This window comes from Balaenoptera borealis (genome assembly GCF_965194805.1).
Source record: "Balaenoptera borealis genome assembly, chromosome: 1".
In the NCBI taxonomy this organism is placed as follows: Eukaryota; Metazoa; Chordata; class Mammalia; order Artiodactyla; family Balaenopteridae; genus Balaenoptera; species Balaenoptera borealis.
Window position 1 is genome coordinate 162,683,725 of NC_138860.1, and position 25,549 is coordinate 162,709,273.

General features: G+C 45.2%; 1 protein-coding gene and 1 pseudogene across 2 annotated transcripts in view; one reads left to right on the forward strand and one right to left on the reverse strand.

Annotated features, from left to right (window-relative positions):
• RHBDL2 (rhomboid like 2) overlaps positions 1-25,549 on the forward strand; it is a 97,287-nt gene that overhangs the window by 33,202 nt on the left and 38,536 nt on the right. The gene's annotated exons all lie outside the window — the stretch shown is intronic.
• On the reverse strand, positions 4,785-11,161 carry LOC309627248 (peflin pseudogene; annotated as a pseudogene). The gene has a single exon. The product of its transcript is annotated as a peflin pseudogene (transcript).

Here is a 25,549-nt window from a genome sequence, read left to right on the forward strand (position 1 = left end):
ACAGAAAGTATAAGAGATAATAAATGTCTGTTGCTAAAACTAAATCACTAAGTTTTGGGGTAATCATTTATATAGCAATAGATCTTTAATGCACTATTTAAATATATTATTTCTCTATAAGTACTACTTTTGCTGCATGCCAAAAATTTTGGCCTGTAATAGTTTGGTTTTAAGTGTATTCTTTTTTCTTTAATTTATTTTTTATTGAAGTATAGTCAATTTACAATATTGTGAATTATTTTCTAATTTCCCTGATGATTTCTTTTTGACCATTGGTCATTTGGAAATATGTATTTTAAATTTCCAGATATATTTTTTGTTTTGTTTTTATTTATCTTTTTAGGGTTTTTCTTAAATGTTTTATTCTGGTAAAATATACATAACATGAAATTTGCCATTTGAAGCATTTTTAAATGTACAATTCAGTGGCATTGATTATATTCACGATGTTGTAAAACCATCACCACTATCTATTTCCAAAACTTTTTCATCACCCCAAACAGAAGCTCTATAACCATTAAGCAATAACTCCATGTCTTCCCCACCCCTCAGTCCCACCCCTGGTAACCTCTATTCTATTTTTTGTCTCTATGAATTTTCCTTTTCTAGATATTTCATTTAAGTCGATTTTTTGTTATTAATCTTTAGCTTAGTTATATTGTGATAAGAAAATGTGATTTGTATGATATGATTTCTCTGAAATGTCTTGACACTTGTTTTATTACTTAATATAAGTCAAGTTTTATAAATATTTTTGTGTTCCTGGAATGATTGGTACAGTGTTCTATTTAAGTCCATTAGATCAAGCTTGCTAATTATGTTATTTAAGTTGTTTGAATAAGTGTAGGGATATAAGGAGAAGTTAATAAATGTGTTATTATAGTAAGATATTTTAACATACTCCTCATGATCATTAATATGTAAATATTCAATTAAATTTATCAAAACTAATCAAACAGACTTGAAAAGGAATCCAATAAAATGTACAGAAGGAAAAAATGTAATAACTGACATTAGAAATCCATTGGATGGGTTAAATCACAGATTAAAAATGAAAGAAAGATTTAGTGAATTAGAAGCTGTGCGTGAAGAAGTTACGAAGAATACAACACAGAAACCAAGAGAGAGAAAATATAAAATAGAAGTTTAAAGACAAAGAGTGGACAGTAAGAAGATCCAGTGTCCATCTAATCAGAGTTCCATCCAGAAGGAGATAGCAGAGACTGGAGGAGAGATGCTCTTCAAAAAGGTCATTGTAAGAATATTCCAGAACTGATTAATAATATCAATTCATAATCAGGAATCCAAATGAATACAAGCAGAGTAAATAAATAGAAAGTCATAATAGTGAAACTTAAAAACAAAGAGAAGACTTAAAAAGCAATGAGATGTGCGCTTAAAGATGGTTAAAATGGTAAATTTTATGTTATGTATATTTTATTCACAAAAAAGTTCTGAGAAACTTACCAAGATCAGCAGTTCTAAATTAAAACCTTCAGCAATCTCTGTAACTTGTGGCATGGTGAACTTCAATACTGTGATCTCAGCCAGGCAGCATGCCCCATATATTAATCCTTCCATTTACCCTGCTGTTGGTTTTCTGGCAGTTCAAGGGTTCTTAAATTTCTCTAGTGAAATTAAACAAGGGAAAATATCGAGGATTTTTAGAATCTCTTGTTATTTGCCTAGACTTATTGTCATTGCTATTTACTTTTTCTTGGTTGTACTTTTAATTCCCTCTTTAATTTATTTCAACATATTAAACATAATAAAATTACAGTTTGTAGCTGATAATAGCAGTATATCTGATCTTTATGAGTATGATTCTCTAGTTGGTTGCTTCTGCTTGTAGGCATTTGTTTCTTTGTGTAGTTAGAGACTTTTTAAAAAAATTGTGAGTCATGTTGAAACTTTGTGGGAAAATGTTTGAGGCTTGGATTTAATGATATTCTTCAAGAGGAAGTTTGGGTTTGCTTCTCCCAGATGTCTGTCTGTCCTACCAATCCAGAAACACTTTAAATTTTCATCTTGGAGTGTTTTGGGTCACACAGCTAAAGTGAGTATGTCCCTAGGTAAATATATATGAGTGGAGGTATGGGATAGAGAATTCTCAGGAGAGTTTTTTGTTTGTTTATTTTTTACTTTACGCTGATCCAAGTTAAGATAGGCCTGCATCCCCACCACCCCCTGTTTTTGGTTTTTGTTTTTAGTTTACCCTCTGCCCACGAGGATATTAGTGGTTTGGGGATTGGAGAGGCTCAGCCTTATCCTCTGATTTTACTTTCTGCTCTCCTTAGACTCAGGCTTCCTTACCTCCATAACCCATGAAAACACAGATGCTGGATCACTAGGAATCTGTATATGCCACTGGGGCAAATACGATTCTCACAATTGCTTACTGCTATTTTCTCTTAGGGATTCCTCACATCCAGTCAAGGTCAGTCATGCCTTAAAAAAGATTTCTTTACATTTTATCTAGTTTTTGTTTGTTTATATTTGTTTTGTTTTGTTTTTAAGTTTTGCTGTATTGGGTTTTCTGTGAATGGTATGTCTTTTTTCATAAACAAATATCTTTTTAACAACTTATTTTTCCTTTAGACATAGAATGCTAAAAACCAGAAGGAAGGGACTTCCCTGGCAGTTCAGTGGTTAAGACTTCGCCTTCTAATGCAGAGGGTGTGGGTTTGATCCCTGGTCTGGGAGCTAAGATCCCACCACATGACTCCTGGCCAAAAAACCAAAATGTAAAACAGAAGCAATATTGTAACAAATTCAATAAAGACTTTAAAAATGGTCCACATCAAAAAAACAAAAAACCAAAAAACTTAACAAAACAAAACAAAACCATAAGGAAAGCTTATTGGGAGGCTTATGTTTGCAGTTCATCTGACACATTGAGGAAAGAACTCAGCATTTGGGGAACATGCTCCATGCAATCTGGAAGAATACAATGAGTAACTTGTTGCAGCCTAGTTTAAATTGCTTCCTGTTAGAGCCTGACACACTAGGGCCTCAGAGCTGTCCAGGTGGTCACTCTGCATACCTCTAGTGACTCACCTGTACTTTTACCACTCACTATGGATCAGACAAGTAGCTTGGTGGCCAGAAGCCACAGAGACATGTCCTGACACCTGCTAGTGGCTGAGGGAGTCTTCACCTGGAAAAGGTGGGAACATCATTTATGTTGCCCAGTTTGAAAGTTCAGCAAACCTTCATTGTTTCATACTTTGTGTCAGATTTGGGGCATAATTGCATGGATACAAAGATGAAACAGTGAAGGCTACTGTTCTTGAAGAACTCATAATCTCAGGGCATGCCCTTTAGCAGGGAAAGAGAAAGACACACACTCAGGTACTTTAAATACATTGTGGTAGGTGTTATGATGCGTGTGAGATAATAGAACATATGTATTGGTCTCTGCACCCAGTTCCTGGCACAGAGCTGCTAAAACCCTTGTAATTTCCTAAGTGATAAGAGCATCTTTCTTTCTAATGGGGTGACTCTGAGTGGGCTCCTGGATGGGGGCTGGTCACCAGAAGGACGAAGCCATGATTAGAAGCTTGGAATTTTCAGCCCTACCTCCCCACCCCCACTTCTCTAGTAAGGGTAGAGGGATTGGAAATGGAGTTAATAATCGATCATGCCTACATAAGTAAGCCTCTTTAAAATGCCAATAGCACGGGGTTCTGAGAGCTTTCAGGTCGGTGAGTACATCCATGTACTGGAGAGTGTGCACCCTGACTCCATGGGGACAGAAGCCCCTGCTCTTGGGACCCTCCCAGACCTCGTCTTATATGTCCTCACCTGCCTGTTCATCTGCATCCTTTATCATATATTTTTAAAAAATTAATTAATTAATTAATTTATTTTTGGCTGTGTTGGGTCTCCGTTTCTGTGCGAGGGCTTTCTCCAGTTGCGGCGAGCGGGGGCCACTCTTCATTGCCGTGCGCGGGCCTCTCACGTTGCGGAGCACAGGCTCCGGACGCGCAGGCTCAGTACTTGTAGCTCACGGGCTTAGTTGCTCCGTGGCATGTGGGATCTTCCCAGACCAGGGCTCAAACCCACGTCCCCTGCATTGGCAGGCAGATTCCTAACCACTGCGCCACCAGGGAAGCCCCTCCTTTATCATATTTTTTAACAAACTGGTAAATATAAGTGTTTCCCTGAGTTCTGTGATCCACTCTAGCAAATTAATCAAACCCTAGTAGGGGAATGTGGGAATGTGGGTAAAAATGTAAAATGAATGGCTAGTGGGAAGCTGCTGCATAGCACAGGGAGATCAGCTCGAAGCTTAGTGATGACCTAGAGGGGTGGGATAGGGAGGGTGGGAGGGAGACGCAAGAGGGAGGGGATATGGGGACATATGTATACATATAGCTGATTCACTTTGTTGTACAGCAGAAACTAACACAACAATGTAAAGCAATTATCCAATAAATATATTAAAAAAAAAAAAAGAAGTTGTGGGTAACCTGGGGACCCACTACTTGGGACTGGCTGACATCTGAAGTGGGGATAGTCTCGTGGGACTGAGCCCTTCACCTGTGGGATCTGACCCTCTCTTCAGGGCGATAGTGTCAGAACTGAGTTAAATTGTAGGACACGCAGCTGGTGCCACAGAAAATTGCTTGGTGGTCACACATTTGATGACCGGAAGTGTCAGAAGTGAAGTGTTCTCTTTTTTTTTGGTGAAAAAAGTGGAACTCCAGAGTTTTATGCTTGTATTGAAGCTTACAGTTGCACCAAACTTTTGGCCCCAAATGAAAACACATACACACACACACACACACACACACACACAAAAAAGCATTGGCAGTGGGAGGTAGCAACTTGTCCCCTGGGGACTGAAGCCAAGCAGAGGATGGCAGGCAAGTATGAGGAGTCCAAGCTGCAGAGGGGTAGCCTGGCCAAAGATGCCCAGAGAGCAGACTGCCCAAGCTCCCTGAGCAGGCAGCTAGAAGTCAACACACACGGACTTGTGGCGGGTGGAATCCAAGCCACTGGTCCCATGGGCAAATCTCTCACCCTGGTCAGATTCCATTTTGGAGAAACTGGGTTCATCTGACAAGACAGCATGGGTGAGGGAACGCAGGTGCTAATGGTAAGAGGCTGATGAACACTTACCACTGGCGTCAGGGCACAGAAGGGAAAGCTAGAGGCTGGAGTCAGCTGACTGGACACTAACCCCATTGCAATGAGCAGCATCTCTTGCACCTGGCGCAAGGCTGTGCCATTTAAATACTCAGGGATGTAAAAGGACATTCAATTTCCAGTCCTCTCCTAGGTCAGGCCCCTACCTGTGTGGCCTCAGCCCAGGTCCCCACTACTTGGTGGCTATGACGCAGACCCCCAGCCCTCTTTGGGAACAATGCCGAACCAGGCAGGGGAGAGTTCTTTTTCTAGGAAGGGCAGGAAATGAAGAGAGGCCCACATGCTTCTCCCACCCTAGGAGCCAGGAAAAGTCCCTTGGTGCACTCCCCACTTTACAGATGGGCTGGTCATAGCATCCGAGAAGCTGTCATGGTGACGAAGTGCTCGAAGCTGAACCGAATGTTGCCCTGCACAGCTGTGTCCTTCTCCCGGAAGGCCTCGGTCAGCACCTGCAGCTGGGTGCACACCTGGATGAAGCGATCTAGCTGCATGGCAGGACTGGCGGAGCGCGGGCAGTAGCGGGAGACCAGGAGCTGGGTGAACTGGGGGCTCAGATTGTAGCCCATCTGGGACAGAGCTTGCTGCAGCTCTGTGTAGCTAATGGAGCCCGAGCGGTCCTGGTCTTACTGCTGGAAGAGGTTCTTCCACTGCTGGATGAACTTCCACAGGGCTGAGAAACTGTAGACATCAATGCGGCCTGACTTGGTCTTGTCAAACATGTTTATCATCATAAGGCATGTCTCGTCGCTGAGCGAGGACCAGTTGGAGTTGACCAGGGCCTGCTTCAGCTCCTTGATGGAGATATAGCCACTGTGATTGGAGTTCACTGACTGGAACCAGGAGTAAGCCTCGGGATCCACATTGGGAGTGGTGCCACCTGGAGGAGGTGGTCCCTGTCCATAAGGCCCGGGATGCTGGGCACCATAGGAATATGGAGGTGGTGGTCCATAGGGGCCCCCTGGGGCCGCGCCACCATATGGTCCTCCTGGAGTTCCAGAAGGGAGCCCCCCAGGGTTGGGGTGTGCATAGGGCCCTCCACCAGCTGGTGGTCCGTAAGGCCCACCAGCGGCAGGACCTCCTCCATATCCGCCACCAGGGGGTACCCAGCTAGCATATTGCCCTCCAGCATGGGGGAGTCCGGGGTAGTAGCTACCCGGAGGGGCTCCGGGTGCTTGTCCTGCAGCTCCTGGGCAGCCCTGCCCGTAGGGGTAGCTGGCCATGGCGACTCTGTGAAGTATTCTGTGTGAGTAGAAGAGGAGACACACGGGGGGAAAGACTGGAATTTTCTCCATACACTGTGGCAAGCTCAGAGTTCCAAGAAAAGTTTACTTTACCCCGCATCTCCATACAAGGAGCTCTCTGCAGCTCCCAGGTTAACTTCTTTTAGTTACAGCTATAAGAAGAGACAGAGTAGAGTCTCTCTTCCCCTATGGCCAATTTTTAGGAAAAGGAAACGAACTGGCCCAGCCTGAGTCAAATGTCCTCCTTCTGTGGTCCAGTCACTGAGACCAATGCTGGGCATGGATTACATATATGACAGCCAAAGTCCTGAGGGATGGTGTGGGGAGGAGCTGGGTGTGGTGAGCTGGAAAGATACTTGGCCCTTGTCTTCCTGTAGCACCCAAACCCGAATCAGTCCTACCACCCTACTATCTACCACCCTACTATGTTCTTTGCCAGAGCAGCTAATAGCTGTAGGAGGGGGGAAAAAAAGCCACACAAACAGTTGTAGAAATTTCAAATGCAAAATCTAAATGGGAAAAGATACTTTTTTTTTTTTTTGGCTGTGAGGCTTGTGGGATCATAGTTGCCCGTTCAAGGATCGAACCTAGGCCCCTGAAGAGGAAGCACAGAGTCCTAACCACTGTACTGCAAGGGAATTCCCAGGGAAAAGATATTCTAAGTCTCATGATGTTGGCTGGGTGAGGAGGGATGGTGCTAGGTGTGGTGCTTTACAAAGAAGGCTGGTTCACTGACCCCAGAGGGCCATGATCTTTGTATACAATGGAATGCTACTCAGCCATAAAAAAGAATGAAATAATGCCATTTGCAGCAACATGACCTACAGATTATCATACTCAGTGTAGTAAGTCAGAAAGAGAAAGACAGGACTTCCCTGGTGGCGCAGTGGTTAAGAATCCGCCTGCCAATGCAGGGGACATGGGTTCGAGCCCTGGTCCGGGAAGATCCCACATGCCGCGGAGCAACTAAACCCATGCACCACAACTACTGAGCCTGTGCTCTAGAGCCCGTGAGCCACAACTACTGAGACCGCGTGCCACAACTACTGAAGCCTGCGCACCTAGAGCCCGTGCTCCGCAACAAGAGAAGCCACTGCAATGAGAAGCCCGCGCACCGCAACAAAGAGTAGCCCCTGCTCGCTGCAACTAGAGAAAGCCTGCGCACAGCAACAAAGACCCAACACAGCCAAAAATAAAAATAAAAATAAATAAATAAATTTATAAAAAAGAGAAAGAAAAAGACAAGTACCATATGATATCACTTATATGTGGAATCTAAAGTATGACACAAATGAACTTATTTACAAAACAGAAACAGACTCACAGACATAGCGAACAGACTTGCAGTTGCCAAGGGGAAGGGTGGTGGGGGAGGAATGGATTGGGAGTTTGGGATTAGCAGATGCAAAGTATTATATAAAGGATGGATAAACAACAAGGTCCTACTGTGTAGCACAGGGAACTGTATTCAATATCCTGTGATAAACCATAATGGAAAAGAATATGAAAAAGTATATAGGTATAACCGAATCAGTTTGCTGTACAACAGAAATTAACACAACATTGTAAGTCAACTATACTTCAATAAAATAAATTTTTAAAAGTGGGGATATGACCCTGGCGTTCACCACAGTCCAAGGTCAGGCTCTGAATTTTTTAAGCTTAGAAACATGAGCTTGTCAATATTTCAGAACCGAAATGATTTGTAGGTACTGATCCACATGAATGAGATCATAAGCAACCAATGTACAAACCCTGAATGAGAATTTATTAATTTACAAAATGTATTTAAGAGTATATCAGCCCTCCCCAGATCTGTTTTTCAAATACCTTTTTGAACCCCAACTCAATGCCGAACCCTGTGCTGGGTGCTGGGGACACAGAGATAAATTAGATACAGGCTTTGCTCTCTGAGAGCTCCCTAACTTATGTGTGTGTTGGGTGTGGGCAGACACCTTTGCTCTCTGAAATCACACAGCTTGGGAAGCCAAATCACAATCAGGAAGCAGCTCATTGAGGGTGAAAGAAGAACAAGGGAGGTTGGTTGGAGGGTTGGACTGCTCAGTGAGTGGTGTCTTCGGCAGCCTGGGTCCTGCTTTACTTGGTGGGGAGAACTGGGTACCGGAGTTGACCAGGCACAGCCACTGTCCCTGTGCAGTTCTGCGACCCAGCACTACCACTGTTGGCTTCAGATGCTCTTTGCACTTTTATGGCTGCCCTCGGTCCTTTCGAGCAGGACCTTCTTTCTGTAGACAGTTCCCGTCTTACGGGAAAACTCCCTCCAGTCCTGGGAGCCTGTGGTGTTGGTGGCATTCCCCACGAGTCTCATCCATTTCGCAATGATCTTAACGTCATATCACTCAGGACAGTATCTGCTTTCCCTGGTTTCTCACTCCCTGAGGGCCCCTCACTCTTGCCTCTTTGTTAATCTGTGTCATTCTGATTGGGTTCTCACCACCCCTCTGTGAGCCTCTACATTACTTTGGTCATGTTTCTCTCGTCCTAACCATTTTTTCAAACATTTGACAATTTCCTTCAATCTTTGGTTGAACCTCTTTCCCTCTAACTCTGAACAGGTGACCTTGCCACCTACTTTAGTTAGAAAATAGGGATGGGGTGCAACTTCCTTAAGCTCCTGACAAAAGGTTCTAGTGCTTTGGGGCATCTCCAAGTGCCACCCCTTCCCCCTTCAGCCTACTTGCTCTGTCTCTTCCAGTTCTCATCTGCTTTTATGACCTTCCTGCTCAATCCCTGTAGTGCACAGGATGCCTGGTGCTATAGACTGAATTGTGTTCCCTCTCCCTCCACTTCATGTGTTGAAGCCCTAAGCCCCCGTGTGATGGTGTTGGACATGGAGCCTCTGGGGGGTAATTAGGTTATGAGGGTGGAGCCCTCATGATGGGATTAGAGCCCTTCTAGGAAGAGACAACAGAGAGCTTGCTTCCTCTCTCTGCTTTCCACCATGTGAGGATACGGCGAGAAGGTGGCCATCTACAAACCAGGAAGAGGGCCCTCACCAGACGCTGATCTGCCAGCACCTTGATCTTGGTCTTCTCAGCATCCAGAACTGTGAAAAATGAATGTTTGTTGTTTAAGCCACCCAGTCTATAGTATTTTGTTATAGCAGCTCGAACTGACTCAAATCCTTGGCTCTCACTACTGGCCTTTCCTCTTTCTTTCCCCTGCTCTATGCTCTGCATGTCCCTTGGTGTTTCCCAGAGTCCTGTCCTAGATTTCCTTTTCTCCTTTCTCTGGTCTCTCTCCCTGAGTGATCTCATCCACTCCCAGGGCTTCAGTTGCTATTTCTGTGCCACTCCTAAATATCTTTTTCCCAGCTGTTTGCTTCCCCTCTGTGAGATGCTAGAAAATACATATATTGGTCTCTGCCCCCGGTTCCTGGCACAGAACTCCTAAAACTGTTGTAATATCCTAAGTGATAAGAGCGCTGCAAGCATCTTTTTGTTGTAATATTTGGTCTTTGACTCTGTCCCTGACACAGAGCTCTTAAAACCCTTGTAAACTCCTAAGTCCAGATAAGAGTACAAGGAGCATCTTTTGTTCGAACAAGGCCGCTCTGTGTGAGCTCCTGAATGGGAGCTGGTCACTAGGAAAACCCAGCCAGTATTAGAACACTGGAATTTTCAACCCGGCTCCCTCCACTCCTTTAGAGAGGATAGAGGGGCTGGAAATGGAGTTAATAATTGATCGTGCCTACGTGAGGAAGCCTCCATAAAATCCCAATAGTAGGGGGTTCGGGGACCTTCCAGGTTGGTAAACACATCCACCTAGCGGTAGGGTGGTACATCCCAACTCCACGGGGACAGAAACTCCTGTGCTTGGGACCCTCCCAGACCTCGCCCTATATATCTCAGGAAGGGAACACGAGAACCTCTGATCTGTAGCTAAATTGGACAGAAGTTGTGGGTAAGCTGGGGACCTACTTCTTGCAATTGGCTTCTGAAGTGGAGGGCAGTCTGAGCCCTTCACCTGTGGGATTTGACACTCTCTTCAGGTAGATCATGTCAGAACTGAGATAAATTGTAGGACACCCAGCTGCTGTTGCAGAATTGTTTGGTGTGGGGAAAACCCACACATCTGGTGTCAGAAGTGTTGTGTGGTAGTCCTATGTGAGTAACGGAGAAACACAGGAGGGAAGACTGTTTTTTTTTTTTTTTCCTTAGTCGCCCTCCCACCATCCATTCTCTCTACCCGGCTCTGCCTTGCTCCGTGTCTTGGGGCGCTGACCCCTGTGGATTGCATCAATAAGCTCTCTTGCCCTCCGGCTTCTTGTTGAGTTGAGCCAGTGAGAAGAATCAGGAAATAGGAAGGCGGGAAAAGAAAGAAGTCCTCCTGCTGAGGTCTTTCCCCAGAGAGGTAAGAACGCCGGGCAGGAGACCCAGGAGGGTAGGACTTGGAAGAGGATCGGAGTTCAGGGCCTCGGCGAGCGAGAAAGAGCAAAGGGGCGGTCACAGGCTCTCTGGCTCAGACCCAGGCAGGCGGAGCGAGAGAACTCATTCATCCAGGGCCAGCCCAGGGCTGAGACTGCCGAGCTGGCTGGACCGGCCCAGGCCCGTCTCAGGGCTGGGAGCGGATTTCCTCGGGCTCCTTCCCCCGGGGGCTGGGTCGGAGGGAACCTGTGCGGAGGATTTTAGTTTGGGGAGGGACCTAGGAGTGCCTGGCAGGGAGGGAGCTTCAGGGCAGCTGAGGCAGTCCCTTGGCCTGGAACACGGGGAGCAGCCTGTCCTGCCTGGAACGGCCCTTGGCCTCCCCGAGGTAAGCTGCGTGAGCTGGTAGCTGGCGGACCGGGTCCCTCTGTCTGGCGGGTGTGGAGAGAGTCCGAGGCCCAGAGCCAACCGTGGGGTGCCCCCTTGGCAGCCTCCTTCCGCAGTAGCCTTCACGAGTGGCCGCTTGGGATCCTGCCACTTTCATTTTAAAAGTTGGCAGCACGTTGGGCCAGGAGTCAGGGGGCTGGCTCTGACTCATACCCCTCCCCCATGGCTGGAGGACCAGGTAATGCCATTGCGCCTCCCAGCGCTGGTCAATCACTGGCCTTCTTTCTCTCCCTTCATCCCATTCTCCTCAGTGACTTGCCTCCCAGTTTTTTCCTCCCTCCAGCTGAGCCAGATGCTAGTCCTCCTGCGCTGCCGGACCTCTGCCGCGGAGACCACAGCCAGGGGAGACATCTCTGGCTTCTTCCTGCACAGCAAGTCTCCAAGGTTATTTGTTTCCTCCTTCCTGGTACGGGTGTCTGAGGGATTCTGTTCACTCCTTCATCTGTTACTATTCATTCGTTTATTCATCGTTCTTTGAGCAAGTGGCTGGATCCTCTCTGGTGGGTAGGGCTGGGGTTGGGTAGGGGTGGGGTTAGTTTGGGGTGGGACACAGAATTTCCTCTCTTCCTGGGAATAAGAAAACTGAAATTTATTTCACAAATGTGTAGTGATCGTCTATAATCTGGTGGCCAGCGTGGCAGAGTGGAAACTCATTTTGGAGTCATAGACACACTTGGATTTATATCCCACCTCTTCCTGAGCCTCAGTTTCCGTATCTCTAAATAGTATTGTTATGAAGATGACACGAGAAGGTACATGTCAAGCACCAAGCCGAGTGCCAGGCACACAGTGGGGCCTCAAGAAACATCTCTACTCTTTCCTTCTTCTTTGGCCCCCTTCCTGCCATGCCCCTCCCTAACTGCCACCTTCTCTATCTTGTAAAGATGTATCAGACACCCGTGGCCTTGAAGGCACTTGGGCAGACCTGGAAACACTGAGCTGGGAGTGAAGAAGGTGGTGGTGAAGGGAGGGGCTGAATAGGGAAAGCGCCTCCTGCCGGTTTGAGGTAAGAACACCTGCCAGGGCTGGAACCTCTAGTTGGAAGGAAAGGAAGGCTCTCCTGCTGTGTTTCTGAATTTGCATACTCACACCGAGCCAAAGATAGGAACTACCAGTTCCTAAAACCAACTCTGCCTGGCCTCAAGTTACAGGCTTTTAAATGCATAATCTCATTTAATCATAACCCTGTTACATTATTAACAGCCCCATTTTACAGATGAGGAAATGAAGATACAAACAAACAAAGGGATTTGCCTAAGGTCACGTGGGTAATAAGTAGTGCATCCAGAATTCAAATCTAGCTCAGACTCTAGACTCCATGGGCTTTGTTTAACTCCTTGCTGTCCTTCAAGCTTCTGTGTATCAGAAAGAACAAAAGGGCATCAGCATTCCCCCAACTTCCTAGACATTGGCTTCCCACTTCCTGTACATCTCCTGCTCTGGGCTGCTTCATCCAAGTGGGAAAGAGCACACTCCTTCCCTGATTCGTTTATTAATTCACTCATTCATATTTCATTCATTTAGTCAAGTGCTCTGTTAGTCCCAAGAGGGCAGGGACCATGTCTGTGTTCACAGTTTATAACAAGCACCCTATATGTCCCTGATAGAGCAATGTTCAGTGAATCCTTTGTGAGTAAATGAATTCAACAAACATTAATTGATGCATTCTGTGGGCTCCATAATAGGGATTCAAAGATGAAGAATCCCTATTAAGAATCTATCTTCAGGGCTTTCACAGCCTTGTGGAGGAGACAGTGATAATACAAAGAAGACAACTGTACCTTAGACAGGAGCAGAGGTTGCTGAGGGGACTAAGAGCGGCATTTAATTTTACCATGTCTGCTTTGTTCGCTACTGCATCCAGTGCCTAGCACCATGGCATGCACACGGTAGATGCTTAATAAGGCTTTGCGGAGGAGGTTTAGGATAGTCTTGAAGACAGTGTTAGGCCTTTCCCAGAACAAATTAGAGAGAGAAGATATTCTAGCAGAAGGATATGCTCCTGAAAAAGCCTAGTGGAGGGTGGGAGCTGGAATTGCATGGGGCTTAGTAAGGCTGAAACTAGTGGTTACCAGTGGGGAGAGGGGCGGGGGAGGGGGAGGGGGAAGGGCAAGATAGGGGTAGGAGATTGAGAGGTTCAGGCTACTCTGTGAAAAATAAGCTGCAAAGATATATTGTATAGCACAGGGAATATAGCCAATATTTTATAATAACTTTAAATGGATATAATCTATAAAAATTTTGAACCACTATGTTGTACCCCTGAAACGAACATAATATTGTAAGTCAACTATACCTCAATAAAAAATTAATTAATTAAAGGCAACAAGAAAAAAAATGAAGGTGGATTCTCTCATAGACAGAAAATTATTCTGGTTTGACTCACTGGCTTGACAGTGAGGACTGGTTTTGACAATTGGATTGTATGGTAGGCATTTTCCATAAACTGAACAGGCTAAATCTGTAGCTCCAAGGCTTGGATGAAGATATATCTAAAGCGTGTCTCTAATAAAGACTATGCCAGAAAATTCTGTCTTGGAACCAATTTTAATTTGTGAGAAATAATTTTAGTTGTTGACTTAAAAATGTATGAGAGTAACATAGCTTGTCCAAAATTCTTTTGGGGATTCATGAGCAAAAAACATGAAGACTACAGGTGTATGGCATAAATAGCATCACCGGCCAGGCGCATCATGGTGGGGATCCTGATCAGGTGAGGTGAAGTGGCTTGCCTGGAGGTAAGCAGGGGGCAGAACCGGAGCAAGAACCAGGGTTTTCTGAGTGTGGTAATTGTAGTGCTCTTTCTATGACCCCAAACTTCCTCCTTCCTTCCTTCTTCCACTTACTTGATGGTTTATTCAGCGAACACTTAGTAAGCACCTTTAGATGGAGTAAAAAAAAGAAACATTTCCTACCTTCCTGGAGCTTACAGACAACAAATAAACAAACCAGATATTTTTAGATAGTGTTAAGTACTAGAAGTGAGTTAGCAGGGGGATATGATAGCGAATGTGGGGTGGGCGGAGGTTGGCCTGCCACTTCAGAGAGGCCCGAAAAGGAGCTAGCCTTGAGGCGGGAGAGAGCTTGGTGTGTGCCTGAGACAGGAAGACGCCCCGTGGCAGCAGCACAGAGATGTTGGGGGAGTGGTAGAAGGCTACAAAGAAGGCAGGAGCTAGGTCACGCAGCATTTATCAGCCATAGTAAGGATCCTGTATTTATCTTGAAGACAATGGGACACCGCTGAAGGATTTTTAAGCGGAGAGTTGATGTACTCTGATTTATGGTTTGGTTTTGTTTTGGAAGGGGGGCAGGAGCGGAAGCAGAGATGGAGACTAACTGGGAGGCTCTGGCAGGTGAGACACCTGCAGTCTACCCTGCTGAGGGGTATGAAGATGAACAGTGTTAATGGGAAGGCAGAATGGTCTGGGATGTCATGTCGTCTTCTAGTTCTCCTGAGGAGTGCTGGTAGCTATTGCTGTATAACAAATCACCATGAAACGTAGTAGCTTCCAACAACAACCATTTGATTTTGTCATGATTCTGTGGGTCTGGAATTTGAGTTCAGCTGAGCAGTTCTGCTGCATGTGGTGTCAGCTGGGGTCATTCCCTTGGCTGTATTCTGTTGGTGGCTGAGCTGGGCTGGAAGGTCCAAGAAGGCTTCACTCATAGGTCTGGCACCTTGGTGCTCTTCTATGTGGCCTCTCTCTCCGTGTGAGTAGCTTGGGCTTCCTCATGGCATGGTGGCCTCAGTGTAGGTTGACCTTCTTATATGGTGTCAGGCTTCAAAGAGGGAGCATTCTAAGAAGAACAAAAGTGGGACTGCAGATCTCTCCAGGCCTGGCTTTGGGAGGTACCCAGCACTACTTCTGCTGCGCATTATCAGTCAAAACCAGTCACAGGACTGGCCCAGATTCAAAGTTGGGAAACAAACCCACCTTTTACTGGAGGAATGGCAAGTAATATGCTCCGTCTCTAATCTGCCACACTGGGCTTCTGGAAACTGAATAACCACAACTACCCTGATGATGTTGACCCACTTTTAAATCTAAACCACAGTTTAGTAGTCTCGCCCTCTTACCTGCGGTTTTGCTTTCCCCTGGTTTCACTTACCTGAGGTAACCTTGGTTTGAAAATATTAAATGGAAAATTCCAGAAATGAACAATTCATAAGTTTTAAATTGTGCATTGTTCTGAATAGCTTGATGAAATCTCGAGCTGTCCTGCTCCATCTGGCCTGGGATGTGAATCATCTCTTTGTCCAGTGTACCCTGCCCGTTCACCTAGTAGCAGTCTTGGTTATCAGTTGAGGTATCGCAGCGCTTATGCTGAAGTCACCCTTATTTTACTTAATAATGGCCCCAAAGCACAAGAGTAGTAATGCTGGCAATTTGGATCTGCCACAGAGAAGCCATAAAGTGCTTCCTTTAAGTGAAAAGGTGAAAGTTCTCGACTTAATAAGGAAAGAAAAATGGGGACTTCCTTGGCAGTCCAGTGGTTAGGACTCTGCTTCCATTGCAGGGGCACTCTGCATCCCTGGTAGGGGAGCTAAGGTCCCACAAGCTGCATGGAGTGGCCAAAAAAGTAAATAAGGAAAGAAAAAAAATCGTTGCTGAGGTTGCTAAGATCTATGGTAAAAATGAATCTTCTGTCTGTGAAATTGTGAAGAAGGAAAAAGAACTTCGTGCTAGTTTTGCTGTCTCACCTCAAACTGCAAAAGTTACAGCCACAGAGCGTGATAAGTGCTTAATTAAGGTGGAAAAGGCATTAAATTTGTACAATAAGGTATTTGGAGAGAGACTGCATTCACATAAATTTATTACAGTATATTGTTTTAATTATTCTATTTTATTATTAGTTATTATTTTTAATGTCTAATTTATCAATTAAACTTTATCATAGGTATGTACCCTATAGGAAAAAAAACATTGTATGTCTAGGATTTGGTGCTATCCGCAGTTTCAGGCAACCACTGAGGGACTTGGAATGTATCTCTGTGGATAAGGGGGGACTACTGTATACTGTGTTGGAACAATTTATAGTCTTTATTCCCCACTGGATAGGGAGGGCCTGGGGAACAGGAAGTGGTTTTGTTTTTGTTTTTTTCTTTGTGTTTCCAGAGCCTAACATATACAAGCCATTCAGGGTATGTTGTCCAATGAAGTCACACATCACATAAGAATTCATTGGTTATCAAACCATAGTGTATATGAGAATCCCCTGGGAAGCTGTTAAAGAGACAGGCAGATTCCTGGGCAAGACCCCAGCCCAGAATCCAAATCTCTAGGGCAGGGGGTTTGAGTCTTGGCTGCACATTAAAAAATCCCAGTGCCCAGGCCCTAGCTCCAGAGGCACTAATTCCACTGATCAGGGTGAGCTCAGACATCAACACTGTTTTACAGTCTCCTCAGACAATTCTGATGTGTATCCAGGGTTAAGAACTACTGCCCTAGGATTAGAACCAGCCATCTTCACCTGACTTCTCCAGATGATTCTGAGGTAGGTGGTGACCAGCTGTCCTTGGTGTGCCCAGGACTATCCTGATTTTAGCACCCTAAGTCCCATATCCCAAGAAATCCCTAGTCCTGTGCAGATCAGCACAGTTGGTCATTATCAATGGACCGTTATTTAAGAAACATTGTAGATGAGGCAGTGAAAGCCTTTTTGAAAAATACCTGGAAATATCTAATGAAAGCAATGATTCTGCCTCCTTACTTAAGGGACTGAAACAGTATCATAATGTCATCAAACAGAGCCAACTCCTTGAATTAAGGAGGATTGTTGCCGAGCGCCGTGCTCTGGTGGGCTAGGTCATTAACCTAGTTAAATAGTGTGTCTGTCTTTGGGAATTCTTCCAGACTCTATTCCTTAGTGTACATGAGGCAGCTCTGAAAGCCTGACCACAATCAATAAGGATGATGTGTTGAGGATAGCATGAGATACAAGATGAAGTTTTTGTCTCTACACCAGTACGTATTATTATTACTATTATTCGTATTATAATAGAGTACACAAATATATGTAATATCTTAAATAGCTCTGTGGGGTGGCAGTGGGGCATAGTAGAGCAGCTCAGGATCTAGCCTCAGAAGAATGGGATTTTGCTCTGGCTTTGCTGTGACTAGGTGTGCAATCATGGGTGCCTCTTTTTGCCTTAGTCGTTCATCTGTAAAATGGGAATAAAAATGGTGTCTTCTTCGCAAGGCAGCTGGGAGGCTTCATCAAAATAACATAAGTGGGACTTCCCTGGCGGTCCAGTGGTTAAGACTTCACTTTCCAACGCAGGGGGTACGGGTTCGATCCCTGGTCGGGGAGCTAGGATCCCACATGCCTCGTGGCCAAAAAACCAAAACATAAAACAGAAGCAATATTGTAACAAATTCGATAAAGACTTTAAAAATGGTCCACATCAAAAAGAAAAATCTTAAAAAACAAACAAACAAAGTGATGGGAATTCCCTGGCAGTCCAGTGGTTAGGACTCAGCACTTTCACTGCCGTAGGCCCAAGTTCGATCCCTGGTTGGGGAACTAAGATCCTGCAAGCTGCATGGCATGGCCGAAAATTAAAAAAACAAACAAAAACAAAAAACAAACAAACCAACAAACAAATCCCCACAAGTGAAAGTGGTTCTGTGGATTGGGAAGGGGAGGTATCATGATTGTCTTTGAATGGGAGAGACACAAAAGTTATTCCACTGAGAAGTCTTGTACGTGACCAAGGTCCTGGTGCCCCCACCCGCGGAACCGCAGCCACAGCTGTGGGATTCCCTACCTTAGCTGCCCTCACAATTGAGGGCAAGTGTGCTTTGCTTCAGAAGGAAAACTTTTGGAAAAGGCGGTTTGCAAAGGCATTTTTTTCTTTTTCTGTTTTAAAATCCTTTGCCTATTTGTTTCAGGTGTATCCTCAGAGATGTAGCAAAAAGAAAACAACCACAACCACAAACCCATAAATTTGAAAAGCTGGTTCTTAATTTCTGGAGCTAAAAAAGCACTCTTTCAGGCTATAACCACAGAGTGATTGCTGCAGGCCTCTGGGATGGGGCATAATAATGGTTTGCAGTGTGATGAAGGAGGCTGTTAGTTTCTGTGGCCCCGAGGCCAATGTGGCCTCTCCAATTACCAGGTTGCCTAGCAACACCATCAGAAGTCTCCCCATTAGGCCCAGCTGGGCAGCAATTGGGCACACCCAGCCTAGTCTGTCGCCCAGCCTCCTGGGCACCCTGGCCACATCAAGGCTGGACTCGGCCTCTGCAAGGGCCTCCCTGGTACCAATGAGTGGGTGGGCCAGCTGTTTAAAAAAAACACAATTCAGATGTTTGAAACCTACTTGTTTGAATGCAGCTGGGAAACAGCACAAGTGAATGATCGAAAGCCTCTTCTGCCAAAGGGGAGTTGTCCTAAGATTGGTGCCCTTGGCAGCGCTCTCCTGAGTGAGGTGAAGAAGGGAAGGTGAGCCTGACTTAGTCCTCGGGTTCTCAGAGAATCAAATCCTTTTCCTTTCCTGGATGCCTGTCTCCATCTTGATTCCCTGTGGCAGTAATGGGGGTGGTGGGGATTCCCAGCCCTGCCTGCCAGTTCTTCTGTAGCTCCCATCTGGGAACTCTCAGGGTCTAGTCTGGGCCTGTTTGGGGAGCTGGAAGAAGAAGAGGGAGGTTAGGGAAGAGGGAAGGATGGGATGAAAATAATCAGAATAAATATGCACACTTCTTACCTTGTTACCTAGAGATGACAGGGCAGAGCAACACACGGGGTCTTTGGAGTCAGACCCCTTCAAAGGCTCCTGTCCTAGCCTTCTCCTCACTAGCTGTATGACCTTGAGCAAGTTACTCTGGAAGCCTGAGTTTCCTTATCCATAAAATGGGAATGTTATTATCCCACCTTACAAGGTTGTTGTAAGCAGCAATGAAGTGAGTGCTCGTAAAGTGTTTAGCACAGAACCTGGCACACAGTAGGCGCTCACTATTATGGCAACTCTTTCATTTGATTCTTACAATAATTCTGTAAGATATTGAGCGAAGTAGAACTCGGGTCTTCACAGTGCCAAGCACAAGGACTGGTGCTCCTCAAAGACAGGTGACAGTCCCTTTTGTAACCCCTACGGCATGGTGGCTCTGCAGGTCTCCTCTGACAGCTCAGTGATGGCAGAATGATGTTGGAGGGGGGAGGGCGTGTGCAGAGGAAAAGTGTGAGGGGAGGTGCTTTTCAATATAAAGGAACACAAAACTCTTAGTTAACGTGGTGTACGTGGAATTCCTCTCTCCTTTCCTTCTTCCTTCCAGTATTCTTTTAAATAAACTTCATATTTTGGAACAATTTTAGATTTACATAAAAGTTGCAGAGAGTTTGTTTAACTTTTACTCAGATACAAGTACTTTCTGAACACCTGTGCACCAGGAACTTTCTGGGCATGAGGAATACACCAATAAAACTGTTGTCTGCCTTCCGTTGGAAGATCACAGAGATTGTGAGATGGAGTGGACCTTGGAGAGCCTTGTCTGTGGTTCTCAAAGGTGCTGAGGCCTCCACTTCACTGGTATAAGTGTCAGAAATTTACTAAATCTATTAAATTAGTTTCTTCAGGACTGGGGCCCAGGAATCTGTATAAAAGCAAATGTTGAAAAACAAATGCCTGAGGGGATTCTAAGGCATAGCCAGTGTGGGGAACTGCTGGTCTAGTCCCCAGTGTTCCCTGTGCAGGTGAGAGGACTGTGGCTCAGAGCTGGGAAGGGACTTGCTCCAGGTCACACAGCCCGGAAGTGGCAGAGTGAGACCGAAAAACAGATCCCCTAGTTCTGTGCTGTCCCTACACTGTGTCTCCCAGACACAGAACAAGAAATGAGTTTAGCTTGCAACAGGAAGACCCCAGATAGAGTTTAGAAGAGTTTCTTGGCTATTCAGGTGTAGTAGTTAGGTCCTTGGTTGCAAGGGATTCTGATTCTGATTCTGGCTGACTACACCAGTAAGTGAATTTTATTGAATGCCCATTGGGTAGTAAAATTTAAAAAATCTCTTTCGCTCATCGTACTCACACTTCTGGCACCAAATGTGTGGGTTTTCCACACCATGCAATTCTGACGCTGGCTACCCCACAGATTAAGGGCTCAGTCCCACAAGACTGCTCCCTACTTCAGATGCCAACTGCAAGCCTGGGCTTCTGGTGCCTCTGACCAAATGGCTATTAATTCGGGGTTTCTGTGACCTCCCCCCCGCTTGTGTTCTATAATTTGCCAGAATAGCTCACAGAACTCAGGAGAGGGCATTACCTACTATTATCAGTTTAGTATAAAGATTACAACGCAGGAGGAGCCAAATGGAAGAGATGCATAGGGCAAGGGGATGGGACGCAAAGCTTCCGCACCCTCTCTGGGTGCATCACCTTCCCAGCACCTTGATCTGTTCTCCAACCTGGAAGCTCTCCAAACCCATTTGTTTAGGATTTGTATGGAGGTTCCATCACATAGGGATGATTGATTAAATTATTGACCATTGGTCATTAAACTCAATCTCGAGCCCTTTTCCCCTTCCCACAGGTGGGGACTGAAAGTTCCAACCCTCTAATCACATGGTTGTTTCCTCTGGCAACCGGGTTCCCCCCTCTAAGAATCACTTCATTAGCATAAACTCAAGTACAGTTGAAAAAAACTTACTATGAATAACAAAAGATACTCCTCTCACCCCTATCACTCAGGAAATTCCAAGGGTTTTAGGAGATCAGTGCCTGGAGCTGGGGATGAAGACCAAATATGTATTTCTTAGTATATCACAATATCATGGTAGATCACAAAATCACTGGAAGGAAGCAAAGTTTGGGAAATAAGCAGAAACACACGGAGACCAGGCACCTACAAGTACACCAAAATCACAGAGCCAGGTAGGCAAAGACAGCCCCCTTGTCGCTGCTGCGTGCTCATTGCTTCAGCCTGCATCAAAGACACAGCTGGCATTGGATTCTGGGTGCCACACTGACTCCAATGGCAAGGCTGGATGGACACCAGATACTGCTGCCACCGCTTTAAAGTGCACTGCTGTCAGAATCTTCCCCATCCCCAGCTCCAGTCCCCAAAATTCTAAGCAAATGCAGCTGATTGTTCAAGCCTAGGTCACATACCTGAGCTCTAGCTGCCTAAGGACCTGGAAAAGTGAGTACTGAGCATTTTTAGCTTTTGTACTGGGAAGTGGTCCCTGCTGCCCACCCAGATTCATGAGATGAGGAATTCGCCGAGAAAACTGACAAATGACCATTACATGTGTTATCAAAAGAATACAGCGGAAGTGTTATAGAACCAAACCTGGGTTGTCTCGCCTACACGCTAAAGTCAATCTACTGACACCAGGTTTTGGTGAAGGAAAGTGCAGTGTTTACTGCAGGGCACCAAGCAAGGAGTCCAGGGCAGCAAGTGCTCACAACACCTGAATTCCCCGATGAGTTTCAGCAAAGCATTTTTTAAAGGCAAGGTGAGGGAGGGGTGACCCAAGGTATGTGATCAGCTGGTGCACGATTCTCTGATGGTGAGGTAACAGGGTGGTAATCACAGGAGTTAACATTATCAATCCTTAGGCTCCAGTAGGCCTGGGGACTATGTGGTCACAGTCATCAGGTAGTTAACGTCTTCCATTTGGTGGGTGTTTTAGCATCTGCAAAACAACTCAGGAAATGTGCATCAGATACTATTATCCAGGTACTTCAGAGAGGAGCTAAAGCAGAGGATATGAGGGAGAGGTCTGTCCCAGGAAGGCCCCATAGGGTCCTGCTCCTTTATGGAAGTCATTGACTTAAAATTTTCTGGCTATAATTTATAACAATTTTGGGAGACACTATGTGGTATTGAAACTGCTAGGTGGCATTTCGGGGGGCTCTGAGGACCTCCAGTCCTTTATGTCTCAGTGCATTAAGAATTCAGCGAGAGGCAAAGTGATAGATAAGAAGTGATTTATTAGAATAGGACGCTTGTGATGCTTACAGTCAGGCGGGTGAGAAGGTGCCGTGCCGGGAGAACTCAGTGAGCTACAGTTTTATAATCAAAGGAAAAGCGGGGAGGAGGAAAAGACCACCTTCCTCATTCTTGAGTAGACATCACACTTCCATCATCAGCTCCTCCTCTATGTTGGGGCGGGGAGTTTTCTTGTCCCTACGTGGTCAAGCCGGGACTGTCATGGCACTATGGAAAAATTATTTCAGGTCTCAGTACAATGAGGGTCTTTCACTTTGAAATGTCACCTTTCCATAAATTATTGTTTTTTTATGTGTGCAGAGAGCATGTCCTAAGGGTCGTTAACTTACTGAGCTCACTGGACAGGATGTGGGTCTCATGCCACCATTGTATTATTGTTTTGGGGCATGTCTCATGCTTCTGTAGCATGGTTTTGCTGCTAAGCAAGCCTGCTTGGTTTTATGGTTAAGCAAACCTGCTTTCTTGAGTGATCATTAACTTACAGGGGTCTCCCATAATTTTTTCTTTACTTACAATCCTCTGGTGGAAATAACTATTTATCTACTTTTTCCCTTTACTCTGTCCATATCAGTATATAGTGAATGAGGGCACCTAAAAGGTCTTTGGAAAAATCCCTTGCCAAAGTCGAGTCTCCTGGGTAAATCTTTTTTTTGGCCACACCACGTGGCATGCGGGATCTTAGTTCCCCCACCAGGGACCGAACCCACGCCCCCTGCGGTGGAAGTGCAGAGTCTTAACCACTGGACTGCCAGGGGAGTCCTAAATCTTCTTATGGAAATCTCTTTTGCTACAGATTTTTTTTTTTTAAAGGCAGATGATTGTTCTGGATAAATGAGCGCAGCCTGCTCTTTCCAAACTTTGGCCAACACACTGGCTCCATGACTTGTAACACGAGCAATGCTTGTAGCAGGTAAGGTCAGGAAGTAGGAAAGTTCTTTCCACTTTTCCTCTTCTTAAGAATAATTTCTAGCTTGAAGGGAAGGTCTTTGGTTCTTGAACGTCTCCATTTTTCTTTTTAAATTAATTAATTAATTAATTAATTTTTGGTTGTGTTGGGTCTTCGTTTCTGTGCGAGGGCTTTCTCTAGTTGTGGCAAGTGGGGGCCACTCTTCATCGCGGTGCGCGGGCCTCTCACTGTCGCGGCCTCTCTTGTCGTGGAGCACAGGCTCCAGACGCGCAGGCTCAGTAGTTGTGGCTCACGGGCCCAGTTGCTCCACGGCATGTGGGATCCTCCCAGACCAGGGCTCGAACCCGTGTCCCCTGCACCGGCAGGCAGACTCCCAATCACTGCGCCACCAGGGAAGCCCTAACGTCTCCATTTTTAACCAGAAGGCTATGAGACTCTTCTACTCTTCCAACATTCTTTTTAACAATCTACCTCCAGTTGTTCCCTAAGGGTAGGATGAGAACATTTCACAGCAGTGCCACCCACTTTTGATCTGAATGTGTGTGTGTGTGTGTGTGTGTGTGTGTGTGTGCGCGCGCGCGTGTGTATTTCAACAAAGAGTTGGCAGCCACTTGCTGCAGATAAGAGGTAGGAGGTGAGGCATAATATCAAGTCAACATTAAAGAAAGCTCAAGAAACCTGCATGATCTTTGCTTAATGAGTAAGAAAGCACAGTCAGTGTAGTAAACAATTTCACTCAGTGAGTAACACTGTGATGAGAGTGACCAAGTAAATAATTTGATAGCTGTGAATGTGTTTATATCTCTGTGAGACTATAATGTGTTGTAATCATTGCTGGCTTGTTTTGAGGCTCTTGTGCTGTCAAACTGAGCCTCTGAAAATTCTGGTAATCTAGAAAATTCAGATATTCTATCCCAACTATGACCTATAGAACCCATGGAGTATACAGGCCACACCTACACAATTAATGACATGATCTTAGATTAGACTTGCTTTGTGAGGCCCTAGAGAGGGAAACCTTGGACCCAGGAGCAGAAGGGCTGGTGAGCAGATTTCAGCACAGTGTAAGGATGAACTACCTAAGAAGTAGAACTATCAGAAAATACAACAACCCGATTAAAGGACATTCAGTTTCTTTGTAATTTTTCACTACTCTGAATAGTTCTGCTCTGGACATCTTTGAAAGATAGCCTTGAGTACTCGCTCAAATACATTTGTAGCATAGATTTCTAGAAGTAGAAAGGTTCTGTTGAAAGGTATACGCGTTTCATATTTTATAGATACTGCCCAATTGCCTTGTGAAAAGGCTGCATCAATTTACACCTCATAAACTGCACCCATTTCCACACAGCCTTGTAAGTATGAATCAGTCTTTTTCACTGTTGCCAATCTGGTCAGTAATGTTTCCAATGTGGTGAATTGTGCTCAGAAACTCAGGTGTGGATGCAGAAGATAAACAGGAATGGCAGGGATGGGGAATGTCAGACTAGAAGCAGCACCTGTGAACATCAAGCACTAGATGCTGGAGATGAGATGAACCAGAGAGAGGCCTCTGTCCTCAAGGAACAGGCACGCAGACAGGTACGGAAGTCAGAGCGTGACAGTGTCTGACCGAGAAGAGAGGTCAAATCAAAATGCCACGATCACTACCAACATGTTCATCTATTTCTGGAATCTACAGTAGGTAGGTCTAGACGTCCGATCCCTTTACTGCACGTGCCAAGGAAGAAAGCAGACACACAGTGAGTCTTAGCTAAACTGAATGGGTCAGATACCTTTGCAGCACAGGAAACATATTTCACTAAAATACCTAAAATGATAGGCTTGAAGTCGTAACATTTCTGGAAATTTTGAAATCTGGAAAAAAAGAGAAAAATTGCGGGGAAATGTAATCCTTGTTTTTCTAGCTCCTTTTATAGATATAAAGTTGTGTTATTCACAATGTGGAACTTTCCTCATGAAATGATCATGTATGATATTTAAATTTACAATAGGGCTTATTAGCACAATGTTAATCACTCCTAATTGAACTTATTTTTAAAAATGCCTTAATATTTGTGTTTAAGACCTGCTGATCTTTTTTTTTTTATTAATTTACTTTTTTTTTTTTTTAATTTTTGGCTGTGTTGGGTCTTCGTTTCTGTGCGAGGGCTTTCTCTAGTTGCGGCAAGTGGGGGCCACTCTTCACCGTGGTGCGCGGGCCTCTCACTATCGCGGCCTCTCTTGTTGCGGAGCACAGGCTCCAGACGCGCAGGCTCAGTAGTTGTGGCTCACAGGCCTAGTTGCTCCGCGGCATGTGGGATCTTCCCAGACCAGGGCTCAAACCCGTGTCCCCTGCATTGGCAGGCAGATTCTCAACCACTGCGCCACCAGGGAAGCCCAAGAGCTGCTGATCTTAAATCCATACTCGTTTTGCCATTTATGAGACATGAAAGAAACTATAAATAATCATCGATATGCAAGGAAAAT